Genomic DNA, 13,603 nt, shown 5'->3' with positions numbered 1-13,603 from the left:
GGCTGCTGGGGCGCGGGGTGGGCACAAGCGGGCAGCTTGTGAGCCAATGGGGTTGCATCGGAGTCATGCAGGGCATGGGGCAGGGGGAGGAGGCAGGTGGCTTGTGAACTGCCAGGGTGATTACACCGGAGCCGCGTGGGGTGGTGGGGTGAGCAGGGGGCTTGTGAGCCAACAGGGGGGTTGCACCAGAGCCGCATGGGATGGCTTCAACCAGAGCTGCTTGCAGGTGGTTTAAACTGGGACTGGGGGATTGGGGGTGAGCTGGAGCCATGCGAGAGTGGTGGTAAGCCAGAGCCAGGTGTGGGTGTGCAGGGTGAGCAGGAGCTGCGTGCAGGTGGTGAGCAGAGCTGGGGAGTGCTGCTCTGGAGCCATGCAGAGCTGAGGGGGGTTGAGCCAGGACAGGGGCTGCAAGTTAAGCAGAACTGGAAATCACAGTACAGTGTTTACAATAGGAATCAGGGTCAGACACATAAGAGTGGGGTCACGTACTCTGAGTTTGCGCACTGAGACCTTACCGTACATAGCAATAATTAGCATATTTTTAAAGGACTGTTTTTTTTCCCCCTAGGACCAGTACTGGGTCATGGATCACACTTTGAGAAACACTCTTCTAGGCGATACAAGCTTTCAAGCTTGAAGCCATACGCCAACTAACAGGTACAGGAATTCATAGAAACCTTTGCTGTAACTAGGTTATTCTACAGTTACATATTTTGTGGGCTTTTTGAAACTTCCTCAGAAGCATGTGGTTTTGGACACTCTGAAAGACTCACTAGTGGTCTAGATCAGTCATTCTCGAACTGTGGGTTAGGACCCCAAAATGAGTTCTGGATTACACCTGCTGCAGCCCAGGGCCAGAGCCAGAGCCAGAGCTCAAGCCCCCCTTTCCCAGGGCCAACGCTGAAACTCAGGCTCCACTTCCTGGGTCCAAAGCCTGAAGGTTTCAGTCCTGAGCTGCAAGGCTCACATTACAGATCCCCTGCCTGAAGTTGGCTTTGGCCTTCTGGCCCAGTGTGATGGGACTCCAGCTTTGGCCCACCACTTGGGGTCGTGGGACTCAGCCAAACTCAGACTTCAATTCCCACTCCTGAGGTCATGTAATAATTGTCAAAAGAGGGTCACAGTACAATGAAGTTCGAGAACCCCTGGTCTAGATGATCACCAGCCTGATCCAGAATGTCAATTCTCATGCTACACGGGAACAAAATTAAAATACCAAAGATATTTATTCACAGCTGTTGCTTGCCCTTTAAGATTCATACTGTAATCCCCACGCTACACGTAGTTTGGGTATTTAAATCGATTCCTGTTTTATCAAATAACCATATTTCTTCCACCCAGTATAAAGTAAAAGCTACTCACAAAGCATATTTAAAGAAAAGATATACATTACATAATCATGGGCCTGTTCATCAAATATATTAATTTATTGCTTCAAGCTAAACACAGTTCTACATTCCTTTTTTAGGTTATCAATAGCTCAGACCTGCGGGACCTTGAATACTTATGCATCAATATGCTAACTAAAAACTTCTAGGCAAGGGTACCACTGAGGCTATATTCTAGATAAGGCTATGATTTAGTCACAGAGGTCACAGAAGTCATGAAATACCAGCCTGAGATGGCCAGAAGCTCATTGGTTCCCTGACACCCATGGGGATGATGAACTGAATGGTATCCCTGTTCCTCCTGGTGGCCTACGGAGCTCAAATCACCATGACCAGCAGAGTTACTCTGGAGATGCAGGCAGCAGAGGAACTCCACAGCAGCTAGCAGCTGTGGATGGAAGAGCGAGCTGCAGGTGACAAGGCACTTCCTGGTTTCTTGCCTCTGAGGGGTTTACTAGAACTGCAAAGGATCGCAAGGGACCACAGAGTCCAGTTCCCAGCATTCGTGGCAGAATCAAGCACCATCTAGATCGGGGTGAGCAAACTTTTTACGTTGGGCCACACATTTCATCCCTGCAATGAGAAGGCTCCCCCTCTGCAACCTGCCTAATGTGATCAGAACCAATGGAAATGTTGGTTACGTTCATACAGAAAAATACCCTTTCCACGAGTGAGAAAACAATTAAGTAGAATGTAAAAACATTATTAATCTGTATATAAGTGTGAATATACATACACAAAAACAGTAACATTTCAACATTTTTAATGAGATGCATGAGCCTGAGACCCAGCAGATCATTCCGTGCCCCCCTTATGAAATTTCATACCACCCCTCAACTTTCCGCACCTCTGATCTACATCACCTGACAGATGTTTGTCTATCCTGTTCTTGATCTCTAATGATGGCATCTCCACAACCTCCCTAGGCAATTTATTCCAGTGATTATCCCCCCCAGTAGTTAGGAAGTTTTTGTTAATGCTCAACCTAAACCTCCCTTGTTGAAATTTAAGACAATTGCTTCTTGTCCTATCATCCAATGCTAACAAGAAAAATATTTGTTCTATCTTTCTGGTAACAACCTTCTAGGTACTTGTAAGCTTTTCTCATATCCCCTCTCAATCTTCTGTTTTCCAAACTAAACAAATCCAATTCTTTCAATATTTCCTCATGGGTCATGTTTTCTAGATCTTTCATCATTTTTGTTTTTTTCTTCTAGACCATCTGCAATTTCTCCACATCTTTGCTGAAATGCATTAAACAGCATTGGACACAGAACCTCAGTTGAGGCTGTAACAGCACAGAGTAGAGCACAATAATTTCTTGTGTTTTGCTTGCAAAACTCCTGGTAATACATCCCAGAATGATGTTTGCTTTTGTTTGGAACAATGTCACACTGGGACTCATATGTAGTTTGTGGTGCACTATAACCCCTACATCCCTTTTGCAGTGCTCCTCCCTAGATAGTAATTTCCCATTTTGCATATGCAAAACTGATTGTTCCTTCCGAAGTGGAGCATTTTGCATTTGTTCTTACTAAATTTCAGCCTCTTTACCTCAGACTATCCCTCCAGTTTTTCCAGATCATTCTGAATTATAATCCTATTCTCCAAAGCACTTGCAACCCCTCCCATTTTGGTATCATTCCCCAAGTTTATTAGACTACTCTCTATACCATTATATAAATCACTGATGCAGATATTGAACAGAAACCATCCCCAAACTGATCCCTGCGGAAACCCACTTTTTATCCCACTTCCAGTATCATAATCAAAATCCCTAGTTTTTAATGGTGCCTTTTATTAGTACAACTCAAAGAACTTTACACCAGTGTCCAGATGTTCACTGAATGTCTCCAAGAAAGCATAAGAATCAGACTCAAAGACTACAGCCGGCCACTTTGGGAGTAGGATGTGGGAGTAAGAAGGGCACAGAATCTCCTTCCCTTCTTATGAGCCAAAAGAGAGTCTATAAACAGGGTTTTTTAAAATAGCTTTTGCATTCAGCTGATCTATTTGTAGATCATGTGAATTAAGTCATCATAAAGCACAAAAATAACACATACGCACACTGCCACATGTGTAGGTCTAACAAATTGACAATTACCTGTTTTCACACTTGGTTTCATCTGCACACCACAGTTCACACCATAGATACACAAATCAGAAAAGGGTACATGAACATCATTGGCTCAGTTGTAACTAAAATCACTGTTTTGGAGTATGAACCTGTAAAAATAATCCAAACACTTGAATTACAAATTCTTCAGCACTAGGGGGTTTCTGTCTCAGTGCTTCCCTGGCATATTCTGGGTTCTACCACAAAATAAATAATAGGAAAGTCTGCTGGAAATTGACAAACACACATCCTATTTCATTTCTTTCACCTCCGTACTTCAGGGACAGCAGCTAGAGCTTTGATACTGAAATTGGAGCTCTCCATACTAGGTGGGCCTACGAAAATATGTTTAACAATGAATTTCTTTGCATGGCTTACTGTCATCGCTCTTATTATATTTTCAAAACAGGCTGATTTTACTATTTTCAAACCATCCGATTTTTTTTTCCATAGACCATTATCAAGGAGTAGATAATCCCAAACTAGCCAAGCCCCAAGCCTAACAGTATGTGATGACTCAAACTGAGGTATGCACACATCATCTGATGAGAGGTTATTAATTCCGTTTTCTCCCTCCATATTTTTAATTAAATATTTTCAATGTCAACAATGTAAACCAGATTTGTTTGGAAAACATTTGTAGAGTTTTTGGCCTAAAATCCTTGACAGAGATAATACAAGTAAACAAATAACTATGGTGTAATAAGCAGAACTAAAAATAACATTGATCAATTAGCACATTTTACAAAAGCAAAGGAGATGGCCACTGGCATAACAGTGCTTTTCTTACACAGAGATTTTCACCCATAAATCTCAAAACGTAGGTATCACCAATTTTTACCATTGGGAAAAACAGAGATACAAAGTGTCTTTCTCATGTCAGACAGGAGGCAAGAGGCAGCACTGGTAAAAGAAGCCAAGTTTCCTGACTCCCACTGTGAGTGGTCTACCCTCTGGAAAATGCTTTTTCCATAAAAGAAATGGCTTATAAATATTTATAAACATGCACAATCACAGCATTAAGGTAAGATGTCAATATGGCAGCAGCAAAACTTTTCCTAGGATTAGTCCAAAGTGGCACCATGATGCAAAAATGCGACAGGGACCTCTAGCTAAACCAAACTACTTGAGAAGTTTTAGTATAGCACTCTCACTCCCCAGGGTGTACATCACTTTGTAACACTCAGAATGATGTCAACAACAGTCCTTCCCTTGAAACTGACACTAAAGTAATCTCATTACTAAACCCAGACGAGAGGAAGACAATATGAAAGGGGCAGTTAAATGTCTGAAATTGAGTCGTTTTTAGGGCAACAGAATGACAATTAGAGTGAAATGAAACCAAAAGTTGGAAAAAAGAAGAACTGGAGAGAAGGGCTGGGAAGTGGAAGGAAACAAATTCTGTGACCAGTTTGCAGCAGACTGGGAGGAACTCTGAAGCTCTTAACTTCCCCGAGAGCGGAAAGAAAACTTAAAAAATATAAATAAATAAACCCGAGGAAGAAAAGTCAGGTGACAGCGCATGTCCCCCTCCGCCCGATCACTTCCCCGGCCAGGCATAAAAGCGAGCCAGAAAAAAAAAACTGCATGAGCCTGTCAGCTCTCAGCTAGTAATAAACTGTCCTGCGACAGGGACTGATCAGTTCCCCCAAAATGCGCCCGGGGAAGTTTCTGCGAGGCGAGACGGTCCAGCCTGCAGCAGCTCCAGCGCATAGGCCGCACCGCCACTCCTCGCCCTCCCGCGGCAGGACTGTGGCAGCTGGGGGCCGAGAGGCACAGGGCGCGGGCGGGAGCTAGGGGGCACTTTTATTGCAGGGAGTCGGGTGGAGGAGGAGGGCGGCGGGGGAGGGGTAAGATGCTCTGGGGCTGGTTTTACCTGCGGCGGCCGCTGCGGCACGGAGATCTGGCTCAGCCTCTCTCCCTCCCCGCCTCCCTCCCTGCCTGTGCTGCCAGACCCCAGCCCCACGCCGGCCCGCAAGGCGAGCGGGGAAGGGGACGGGCTCTGCCCGCGCGCAGGCGCTCCAGCGGCGGCGCTACCCCCGCCGCACGCACGCACGCAGGCGCCCGGGCCGCGAGGAAGCTGAGGCCCACACAGGCTGCCAGAGCGCGCCCAGCAGCCGCTGGGAGGGAGGACTTCCGGGGCGGGGCTGAGCGGCGCGGGGCGGGGCCTCGAGAAGCTCCCGCCTCCCGCGAGCTGGGCAGGAGGGGGCGCGCCGGCGGCCAGAGCTCCCGGCTAGGGCGACGGGCGGTGTGCAGGGAGGCTGGAGATGCCGAATAACCCCGTCCCGCCCCCTCCCCCGCTCGCTCCACGCTCTGGTTTTCAGGTGGGGGAACAGACGCTGAACGGGGGAAGGTTTGGGAGAGGGGGCCCAGGAGAGAGCGCTGAGTCGGGGTGGGGTGCAGGGCAGCGGAGACGGGGGGCTCTAGCTAGGGGGTGAAGGCTCTGGGATAGAGCTGCGGATGTGGTATTTGGGGTGCGCGGGGTGCAGGATGGAGTTGAGGGGTTTGGGTGCAGACCCCAGGCAGTGCTTACCTCAAGCTGCTCCTGGGCCCAGCTGTAGCCGGGAGGCTTTGTGAGCTGCTCTTGCCCATAGGCACCACCTTCACAGCTCCCCCTGGCTTCAATTCCTGGTCCGTGGGAGCTGTGGAGGTAGAGTCCTGGGGGTGGAACCTGCATCCAAGAGCCAGAACGTGCCAGATGCTTCCAAGCAACTTAATGGCTTGGTCAGCGCTGCTGACTGGAACTGCCAGGGTCTCTTTTTGAACAGGTGGCCTGGTCAAAAACTGCATGCCTAGCAATCCTAATGGCTGCAGAAACAGAACAGCAGGTTCCCCCATCTAGCAGGGCAGGAGGGAGGGTCTATATAGATAGAGGTGGGAGGGACCAGGGCTGGGTGCACAAAAGCAAGGAGCTCCCTTTCCAGCAGGTGAGGAGTGGGAGACTGTGTAGTTGGAGACAAGGGATCTCCCCCTGTAGCAAAGGAGGAGGGGGCAGGCTGTGCAGGCACAGACAGGGGGCACCCCACCTGTAAGGTGTGAAACTGTCAAACAGAGGCAGGATTTCCCTTCCCATTTACAGGGTAGAAGGGGACAGGCTGTATAGGCAGGGGTATAACTCCCCATCTAATGAGGCAGGTAGGTTTGGGCAGTGTGGTCTGTTTCCCACAAGGCAAGCGCTATGATCACTGAACATGAAGCTTCATTACCTGTGTTTTAGTGTGAATGGGGGGAAGCCACTGTATGAATCATGTTATGGTGCAACCTACCCTGCTACCTTGAGTCAGGACAACTCCAAGACCAAGTCCCAGATTTACCAGGAATGCCTTTTGCTGAGCATAGGGTTTACCATGTCCCTTGCAAAGACCAGGTTACATTGTCTGCCATAAAAAAAAAATGTAGCCAGCTAGTCATGTCCATAAAGTGTTACTAATGAAATTGAATGAGAGAGGAGAAGAATCAGTCTGTGGCTGAAAGAAATGTAGGCTATGGTGCCACAGGGGTGTTCTGTGCTCTTTTCTTTGATCACAAAATCATGTTTGAAAATGCATTGTAAGTTGGGATAGTGTGAGGATAGTGGTGGCAAAAGTGCTTTGAGAGCCTTTAAACACAGTACTATAAACATACATTCTATTTTATATTAAGTTGCACAGATGTCAATTTTACATGCATTCAGAGCCTTTTACCCTGGGGGGAGCCCAAGGCATTTCTATATACATAGAATGTCTACAGTTTAGTAAGCTCTGAGGTGAAGGTTGGCATCTAAGCCCACAGTTTAAAAAAAGAGAATTTAAAGTGAATTTAATTCACTGGTCTTTGGAAATGACTGACCGCTTCAGACACACCTGGAAAACTCTGTCAAATTAGGAGACTTGAATCACTTTAGATATTAACTTCAAGTGAAAGAAAATTGCAAGTGACTTGGTTATGTTCCTCTGAATAATCATAAAATTGTAAGTCTGGAAGGGACCTTGTGAGATCATCTATTCCAGTCACATACAAGCTGAATGGGATCCCCAATATTCTTGTTTTATAATTCACCTATCATCCTAAAGATCCCATATTCTTGCTCTGAAGAAAATTAATGATTTTCAGATGGACTGTTTCTACACTTGCATTCCTCTTTCAAATGAGAGAAATCAAAAATGCAGTGAGACACTGATTTACATTTCTCTTCAGAAGAGATTCTTCTGAAAGAAAAAAAAAGCAGTATAGATAGGGCTCTTTTGAAAATAAACTCCATCTTTGAAATAATCCTTCTTCCTATTTTGTTTCACGAAGAAGGGTTCTTTCAGAGATGGGGTTTATTTTCAAAAGAGCCCTGTCTACACTGCTTCTTTTTCTTCAAAAGAATCTCTTCTGAAAACAGATTATGCAAATAAAGCATGAGATATGTAAATTAGCACCTCATTTGCATTTTGATTTCCCTTATTTGCATTCCTCTTTCGAAAGGAGAATGCAAGTGTAGACACAGGCAAGGTATCTTGTTGGCTACTTATCATTTGTGCTCTACTTAATTTGATGGAAAACGAGATATTCACACTAGATTATGTCTTTCACCACTGAAGCTGGTCCAATAAAAGGTATCACCTCATCTACCTGGTCTCTCTTGTATCCCGGCACCAATACATCAATTTCAACACTACAAACTTATTTTTTCTACAAACTAGTAATTATTCAGATCAGGTAAAATATATGGCTTTTCAATTTAGACTTTACCAGGGGATGTCTGCTTGAGGTCAAATCTATCAGAAAGGTACACTTTCAGAGCTTCATTTTAGGAATTCAGTACTTTTTTTTTTTTTTTCAAGTGGCCATTTCTTCATTAGAAATGTTTAAGAATTGACAATTTTAAGAGTCTGTGCCACTTGAAGGTTAATTTAACTTGCAAAAACTTTAGCAATATATGTAATGATCTACATATATTTACTTGACCTTAAATAATTATAAATATTTCCTGGGTTATATTGTATTAGACTAGAGTGCTACTTAGATATAAATATAAGTATTGTATGAACAAGGAACAAAAGTTGACCAGGTAGCAGAAGATATGCCACACAGCATATTCATCATGTAAGATATACTTGTAAGGTATCTTATAAAACTTTCCTTATCTCAACAGAAGAGCCCATTTCTCCAGGTCTTTTTTGGTTATTAAGGACCCCCTAGCTGTTTAACTTTGCAAAAAGTTTTCTTAGGAAGAAATTTTACCTTCTTAGCAGCTTATCGGTATTCATGATCCCTCAGTAGTAGTAGGCATCCTTCAGTCTGCATAGACTATGGATCGCGCCCTTTATAGTTTCAGTTGAGGACTTCATTTACAGCATCTACTGTGACTATGAAGACTCACACGAGAGTGACAGTCCTTGCTGCATCTCTTGCAGATGTGGTGGGTGTCTGGCAAGTCCTTAGTGTGCTTTCTGTGCACTTGCTTCTCCTCTGCTAGCTGTCTGATCCTCATCTCGCCCTTCTGAAGGCCCTTGTGTAACCCCTGCCTCCATCTGCTGCGGTTGTCTGCTAGTTCTTCCCAGTTGTCCAGCTCGATGTCTACCTCTCTGAGGTCTCTCTTGCAGACATCTTTGTAGCGCAACTGGGGACATCCGGGAGGTCTTTTGCCAGAGGCTAGCTCACCATCAGGATGTCTTTTGGAATCCTTCCATCATTCATCCTGTGGACGTGGCCAAGCCAGCAGAGCCGACGCTGCCTGAGGAGGGTGTGCATGGTTGGGATTCCGGCTTGCTCGAGGACGGTGGTGTTGGTCACTCTGTCCTTCCATGATATTCCAAGGATGCGCCTTAGGCAGCGCAAGTGGAAGATGTTCAGCCTCTTTTCCTGGCGGGCATACAGGGTCCAAGTCTCACTGCCATAAAGGAGGGTGCTGAGGATGCAGGCTCTGCATTTGCATTTGCATTTGCATTTTGGTGTGAGTGTACAGCTTGTTATTCCACACTCTCTTGCTGAGTCTGGACAGAGTTGTGGCCGCTTTTCCGATCCTCCTATTTAGCTCCGTGTCCAAAGACAGGGTGTCAGTGATGGTGGACCCGAGGTAAACGAACTCGTGGACGACCTCTAACGTATAGTTGTCAATGCTGATTGATAGGGATTCAGCAACATCCTGACCGAGTACATTTGTCTTCTTTAGGCTGATGGTAAGCCCAAAGTCCTTGCACACTTTGGAGAACTGATCCAGCAGTTTTTGAAGCTGGTCTTCTGTGTGAGACACTACAGCAGCATCGTCTGTGAACAGCATGTCTCTGATGAGGACTTCCTGCACCTTAGACTTAGCTTTCAGCCTTGCAAGATTAAACAGTTTCCCATCAGATCTTGTCTGTAGCAAGATGCCCTCTGTTGAAGATCCAAAGGCATGCTTCAGGAGGAGTGCGAAGAAGATCCCGAACAATGTCGGAGCAAGCACGCATCCTTGTTTGTCGCCGCTCCTGATTCTGAAAGCATCCGATAATGCGCCGTCATATTGGATGGTTCCTCTCATGTCTTCGTGGAACGACTGGATCATCTTGAGTAACCGTGGAGGACAGCCTATCTTGTAGAGCAGTTTGAACAGACCATCCCTGCTGACTAAGTCAAAGGCCTTGGTCAGGTCGATGAAGGCTGTGTAGAGTGGCTTCCCCTGCTCCCTGCACTTCTCCTGCAGCTGCCTTAGAGAGAAGACCATGTCAACGGTAGACCTCTCTGCGCGAAATCTGCACTGCGATTCGGGGTACATCCTCTCAGCAATCTTCTGGAGTCTGCCAAGGATGATGCAATCGAACAGTTTACCAGTGACGCTTAGGAGGGAGATTCCACGGTAGTTGTTGCAGTCGCTTCTGTCTCCTTTGTTCTTATACAACGTTACAATGTTAGCGTCACACATATCCTGTGGAACCTCACCCTCTTTCCAGCACAGGCACAGTAGCTCATGTAGGGGTTCCAGGAGTGTGTCCGCGGCACACTTGATTACCTCTGGTGGTACACCATCGTGACCAGGGGCCTTTCCTGCTGCAATGCTGTCGATGGCTCTCTTCAGTTCATCCACAGTCTGTTCTTGATCCAGTTAATCCATTACTGGTAGGAGCTCGACGGCATCGAGGGCTGCGTCAACCACAACGTTCTCTCGTGAGTACAGCTCGGAGTAGTGCTCAACCCAGCGCTCCATTTGTTTGGCTTTGTCAGCGATGACTTCACCAGATTTGGATTTCAGAGGTGCCACCTTGTTCTGGGTGGGTCCTAATGCCTTCTTCATACCCTCGTACATTCCTCTGAGATTACCAAAGTCAGCACAGGTCTGGATGCTGCTGCATAGCTGGAGCCAGTGGTTGTTGGCACAGCGCCTGGCTGTCTGCTGTACTGTTCTTCTGGCCTCTCTAAGTGCTTGCTGGGTACTCTGGCTCGGTGAGCATTTGTACTCCAGGAGTGCAGCGCGCTTCTTTTCAATGACTGGAATCATGTCATCAGAGTTAGCTTCGAACTAGTCGTTCGTGTTTCTAGCTCTTCTTCCAAACACCGACAAGGCCATGTTGTAAACTGTGTCCCTCAGATGTTGCCATTTGGATGTCACATCGGCGCCCCCAGGGCTGCTGCGCAGGTTTTCCTGGAGGATCTCTCTGAACTTTTCAGCTTTCTCCAAGTTTGCTGTCTTTCTGGCGTCAATGCGGGGCCTTCCAGCAGGTTTAGAGCGGTACAGCTTCTTGGGTCTCAGCCTGAGCTTGGAGCAAACTAGTGAGTGATCTGTATCACAGTCAGCACTATGATAGCTGCGTGTCAGAAGGACGTTTTTGAGGTTATTACGCCTAGTGATGACCACGTCTAGTTGATGCCAGTGCTTCGAGCGTGGGTGTCTCCACGACACTCTGTGCTGTGGCTTCGTTTGGAAGAATGTGTTTGTGATGCACAGATTGTGGTACGTGCAGAGTTCAAGGAGACGCTGTCCATTGTCATTCATTTTTCCCACACCGAAGTGTCCTAAGCAGGAAGGCCATGAGGCCCAGTCAGCTCCAACTCTTGCATTGAAGTCACCCAAGATGTACAGTTGTTCACAAACAGGTATTTGCGCTACAGCAGCACTAAGCACATCATAGAACTTGTCTTTTACTTCTGGTGTGGCATACAGGGTTGGAACATAAGCGCTGATCAGGTGGACGGGACTGGCGCAAGTTTGAAGCGTGATCCGAAGAAGTCTTTCTGATCTGCCCATGACTAATTCCACCATTTGTAGAAGGGTGTTTCTGACAGCAAAGCCAACACCATGCTCCCTGGGTTCTTCCTGGGCTTTACCCTGCCAGAAAAAGGTGTAGTCCTTTTCCTTTAGAGATCCCGAATCTGCGAGTCGCGTCTCTTGCAGTGCAGCGATATCAACTGGGAGCCTCTTCAGTTCCTCGTTGATGACAGCGGTCTTTCGGGTGTCACTGATGGCCTGAAGATCTTCAGTCAAGCCGGTCGGCATGGTCCGCACATTCCAGCAAGCAAGCTTAAATTGTTGATATTTCTCATTTCTTGTTAATTTTCTTATTGGTTTGCCTGGTGCCCAAATTTCAGTCGCTTGTCAGGTTCAGGAACCTTAAGCCTCACGCACCCAGTGAGGCAGGTGAACTGTGACGGGACAGTACCCTATTGGCTGGGGGCTGCCCAGCTTGAGGCGGGCGGTGACTGTCCAGTGAGATGCGAGGATCTCTCCCACCATCGAAGGCAACCCCTGGCGCTCGTTCTCTATGCCAGTCGAGCAAGAGCTTATAACCGGTATCTGTTGCCTCCCGTGTTGATGCAACGCTGTTCAGCGATGCCGGAGTACCTCTCCAGGCGCGAGCCTGGGCACTTATTATGGAGACTCTGGGCTGCCCAGACACCAGTGTCCCCCTCTCGGCTTTACTGATATAGTCGAAAGGAGAGGATAACCTCCACGTCTGGTACCAGCTCAGCTGCAGGAGTTGCCGGGACAGTGCCAGAAGTTGACACCGAACCGCCTTCGGACTCCACTACGGATTTTCTGTTAGGGTTTATTCCCTTAGCCTCGCTCCTTCCCAGGATAACCCACAAGGCAGTGGGGTGTGGAGAATGTGGTTCAGGATCCCACTACTTCATACCTCCCTGTCACCATGAGTCACCATAGCTCCCTGTGGAGCAATGACCTCATATCCCTGGGACCCTCCTCCCCACCTTTCGCCCCCCACCAGCTACCATCACCATAGGACCCTCCCCAACCCACTACCCCCATCTGCTCCCATGTCCGCCCTCCTCACTCAGCTTTTGACTTAACAATAAGACCAATGTAAATAATAGTTTGTTTCAATATCCTGCTTTCAGTTACGCAAAGTAAAGTTTTTAAGCTCACTAGAGTAACAGCAGTTGAAAGTTAACTTACCAGTTTAGTTAAAAAAAAAATCAAAAAACCTGCTGAATATGCACAAGATTTTTCTTCATATCCTTTTCATTCCAATTGTACTTTGTGTGCAAGATAATAAGTTTCCATTTGTCTCGTTACATTTACTTAGTTGCAGAGAATTCTGATTATATTAAAAACCATGTAATCAGCCATCTAGGCTATGTCTAGCACCTCATTAGCGTAATGGCAGCCACGCACGATTCGAAAGTGCTGCTTTCAAATAGCACACGACCCCTGTAGACAGGGACCTTTTGAAAGGACGCCCTAGACTTCACAAACCCCTTCTTCCTATTTTGTTTTAGGAAGAAGGGACTTTTGAAGTCTGGGGGGGTCCTTTTGAAAGGCCCTCCCACCTACCAGGGTGGCACGCTATTTGAAAGCGGGACTTTTGAATAGTGCGTGGCTGCCATTATGCTAATGAGGTGCTGCATATTCATGGAATCACCTCATTAGCATCTTCTCAACTCACTCATTACCATGCACCTTCTGAAAGGAAGGGGCTAGTGTAGACATAGCCCTAATGTTTATCTAGAGATAAAAACCATTAGCAAAATACAGGTTTCAAAATATTGGGCAACTGAGATTATGTCACAATAGATATTCTCATCTGCCCATTGGACAACTGGTAATAGTGAATCATCAGTACATCATATAGTTCTTGTCATAGAACAGTGATGGACAACCTACGCCAGGGAGTGGACCATGAGTCATCCACCTTCATTTCAG

The 13,603-nt window shown here is 46.7% G+C and overlaps 1 protein-coding gene across 1 annotated transcript in view; it reads right to left on the bottom strand.

The window, feature by feature from the left end:
• The window catches only part of TBC1D5 (TBC1 domain family member 5), a 560,176-nt gene extending 554,696 nt beyond the window's left edge, over positions 1–5,480 (bottom strand). The window contains exon 1 of the mRNA XM_074984496.1: positions 5,381–5,480. The gene's annotated coding sequence lies outside the window, so the exon portion shown is untranslated. The remainder of the gene's footprint in view (positions 1–5,380) is intronic.
• Positions 5,481–13,603: the final 8,123 nt, after the last annotated feature.

The sequence above is a fragment of the Carettochelys insculpta genome, chromosome 2, assembly GCF_033958435.1.
Source record: "Carettochelys insculpta isolate YL-2023 chromosome 2, ASM3395843v1, whole genome shotgun sequence".
NCBI classification, from domain to species: domain Eukaryota; kingdom Metazoa; phylum Chordata; order Testudines; family Carettochelyidae; genus Carettochelys; species Carettochelys insculpta.
This window is presented reverse-complemented; position numbering and strand designations above follow the sequence as displayed.